Raw genomic sequence first — 3897 nt, 5'->3', positions numbered from 1 at the left:
GTACAGTAGTCAGGAGGCTGGTACAGTAGTCAGGAGGCTGGTATAGTAGTCAGGAGGCTGGTATAGTAGTCAGGAGGCTGGTACAGTAGTCAGGAGGCTGGTACAGTAGTCAGGAGGCTGGTACAGTAGTCAGGTTGGCTGGTACAGTAGTCAGGAGGCTGGTACAGTAGTCAGGAGGCTGGTACAGTATTCAGGAGGCTGGTATAGTAGTCAGGATGGCTGGTACAGTAGTCAGGAGGCTGGTACAGTAGTCAGGAGGCTGGTACAGTATTCAGGAGGCTGGTATAGTAGTCAGGAGGCTGGTACAGTAGTCAGGAGGCTGGTACAGTAGTCAGGAGGCTGGTACAGTAGTCAGGAGGCTGGTACAGTAGTCAGGTTGGCTGGTACAGTAGTCAGGAGGCTGGTACAGTAGTCAGGAGGCTGGTACAGTAGTCAGGAGGCTGGTACAGTAGTCAGGAGGCTGGTACAGTAGTCAGGAGGCTGGTACAGTAGTCAGTCCACCACCAATAGGCTGGTACAGTAGTCAGGAGGCTGGTACAGTAGTCAGTCCATCACCAATAGGCTTGTCAGGAGGCTGGTACAGTAGTCAGGAGGCTGGTACAGTAGTCAGTCCACCACCAATAGGCTGGTACAGTAGTCAGTCCACCACCAATAGCCTTGTCAGGAGGCTGGTACAGTAGTCAGGAGGCTGGTACAGTAGTCAGTCCACCACCAATAGGCTGGTACAGTAGTCAGTCCACCACCAATAGGCTGGTACAGTAGTCATTCCACCACCAATAGGCTGGTACAGTAGTCAGGAGGCTGGTACAGTATTCAGGAGGCTGGTACAGTAGTCAGGAGGCTGGTACAGTAGTCAGGAGGCTGGTACAGTAGTCAGGAGGCTGGTACAGTAGTCAGGAGGCTGGTACAGTAGTCAGGAGGCTGGTACAGTAGTCAGGAGGCTGGTACAGTAGTCAGGAGGCTGGTACAGTATTCAGGAGGCTGGTACAGTAGTCAGGAGGCTGGTACAGTAGTCAGGAGGCTGGTACAGTAGTCAGGAGTCTGGTACAGTAGTCAGGAGTCTGTTACAGTAGTCAGGAGTCTGGTACAGTAGTCAGGAGGCTGGTACAGTAGTCAGGAGGCTGGAACAGTAGTCAGGAGGCTGGTACAGTAGTCAGGAGGCTGGTACAGTAGTCAGGAGGCTGGTATAGTAGTCAGGAGGCTGGTACAGTAGTCAGGAGGCTGGTACAGTAGTCAGGAGGCTGGTACAGTAGTCAGGAGGCTGGTACAGTAGTCAGTCCACCACCAATAAGCTGGTACAGTAGTCAGGAGGCTGGTACAGTAGTCAGGAGGCTGGTACAGTAGTCAGGAGGCTGGTACAGTAGTCAGGAGGCTGGTACAGTAGTCAGGAGGCTGGTACAGTAGTCAGGAGGCTGGTACAGTAGTCAGGAGGCTGGTACAGTAGTCAGGTTGGCTGGTACAGTAGTCAGGAGGCTGGTACAGTAGTCAGGAGGCTGGTATAGTAGTCAGGAGGCTGGTACAGTAGTCAGGAGGCTGGTACAGTAGTCAGGAGTCTGGTACAGTAGTCAGGAGGCTGGTACAGTAGTCAGGAGGCTGGAACAGTAGTCAGGAGGCTGGTATAGTAGTCAGGAGGCTGGTACAGTAGTCAGGAGGCTGGTACAGTAGTCAGGAGGCTGGTACAGTAGTCAGGAGGCTGGTACAGTAGTCAGTCCACCACCAATAAGCTGGTACAGTAGTCAGGAGGCTGGTACAGTAGTCAGGAGGCTGGTACAGTAGTCAGGAGGCTGGTACAGTAGTCAGGAGGCTGGTATAGTAGTCAGGAGGCTGGTACAGTAGTCAGGAGGCTGGTACAGTAGTCAGGAGGCTGGTACAGTAGTCAGGAGGCTGGTACAGTAGTCAGGAGGCTGGTACAGTAGTCAGGTTGGCTGGTACAGTAGTCAGGAGGCTGGTACAGTAGTCAGGAGGCTGGTACAGTAGTCAGGAGGCTGGTATAGTAGTCAGGAGGCTGGTACAGTAGTCAGGAGGCTGGTACAGTAGTCAGGAGGCTGGTATAGTAGTCAGGAGGCTGGTATAGTAGTCAGGAGGCTGGTACAGTAGTCAGGAGGCTGGTACAGTAGTCAGGAGGCTGGTACAGTAGTCAGGAGGCTGGTACAGTAGTCAGGAGGCTGGTATAGTAGTCAGGAGGCTGGTACAGTAGTCAGGAGGCTGGTACAGTAGTCAGGAGGCTGGTATAGTAGTCAGGAGGCTGGTATAGTAGTCAGGAGGCTGGTACAGTAGTCAGGAGGCTGGTATAGTAGTCAGGAGGCTGGTACAGTAGTCAGGAGGCTGGTACAGTAGTCAGGAGGCTGGTACAGTAGTCAGGAGGCTGGTATAGTAGTCAGGAGGCTGGTATAGTAGTCAGGAGGCTGGTACAGTAGTCAGGAGGCTGGTACAGTAGTCAGGTTGGCTGGTACAGTAGTCAGGAGGCTGGTACAGTAGTCAGGATGGCTGGTACAGTAGTCAGGTTGGCTGGTACAGTAGTCAGGTTGGCTGGTACAGTAGTCAGGAGGCTGGTACAGTAGTCAGGAGGCTGGTACAGTAGTCAGGTTGGCTGGTACAGTAGTCAGGAGGCTGGTACAGTAGTCAGGAGGCTGGTACAGTAGTCAGTCCATCACCAATAGGCTGGTACAGTAGTCAGTCCACCACCAATAGGCTGGTACAGTAGTCAGTCCACCACCAATAGGCTGGTACAGTAGTCAGTCCACCACCAATAGGCTGGTACAGTAGTCAGGAGGCTGGTACAGTAGTCAGGAGGCTGGTATAGTAGTCAGGAGGCTGGTACAGTAGTCAGGAGGCTGGTACAGTAGTCAGGAGGCTGGTACAGTAGTCAGGAGGCTGGTATAGTAGTCAGGAGGCTGGTACAGTAGTCAGGAGGCTGGTATAGTAGTCAGGAGGCTGGTATAGTAGTCAGGAGGCTGGTACAGTAGTCAGGAGGCTGGTATAGTAGTCAGGAGGCTGGTATAGTAGTCAGGAGGCTGGTACAGTAGTCAGGAGGCTGGTACAGTAGTCATGAGGCTGGTACAGTAGTCAGGAGGCTGGTACAGTAGTCAGGAGGCTGGTACAGTAGTCAGGAGGCTGGTACAGTAGTCAGGAGGCTGGTACAGTAGTCAGGAGGCTGGTATAGTGGTCAGGAGGCTGGTACAGTAGTCAGGAGGCTGGTACAGTAGTCAGGAGGCTGGTACAGTAGTCAGGAGGCTGGTACAGTAGTCAGGAGGCTGGTATAGTAGTCAGGAGGCTGGTACAGTAGTCAGGAGGCTGGTACAGTAGTCAGGAGGCTGGTACAGTAGTCAGGAGGCTGGTACAGTAGTCAGGAGGCTGGTATAGTAGTCAGGAGGCTGGTACAGTAGTCAGGAGGCTGGTACAGTAGTCAGGAGGCTGGTACAGTAGTCAGGAGGCTGGTACAGTAGTCAGGAGGCTGGTATAGTAGTCAGGAGGCTGGTACAGTAGTCAGGAGGCTGGTACAGTAGTCAGGAGGCTGGTACAGTAGTCAGGAGGCTGGTATAGTAGTCAGGAGGCTGGTACAGTAGTCAGGAGGCTGGTACAGTAGTCAGGAGGCTGGTACAGTAGTCAGGAGGCTGGTATAGTAGTCAGGAGGCTGGTACAGTAGTCAGGAGGCTGGTACAGTAGTCGGTTGGCTGGTACAGTAGTCGGGAGGCTGGTACAGTAGTCAGGTTGGCTGGTACAGTAGTCAGGTTGGCTGGTACAGTAGTCAGGAGGCTGGTACAGTAGTCAGGAGGCTGGTACAGTAGTCAGGTTGGCTGGTACAGTAGTCAGGAGGCTGGTACAGTAGTCAGGATGGCTGGTACAGTAGTCAGGTTGGCTGGTACAGTAGTCAGTAGGCTGGTACAGTAGTCAGGT

This window comes from Oncorhynchus masou, unplaced genomic scaffold, assembly GCF_036934945.1.
Source record: "Oncorhynchus masou masou isolate Uvic2021 unplaced genomic scaffold, UVic_Omas_1.1 unplaced_scaffold_1491, whole genome shotgun sequence".
In the NCBI taxonomy this organism is placed as follows: domain Eukaryota; kingdom Metazoa; phylum Chordata; class Actinopteri; order Salmoniformes; family Salmonidae; genus Oncorhynchus; species Oncorhynchus masou.
Note: the sequence above shows the minus strand (reverse complement) of the source record.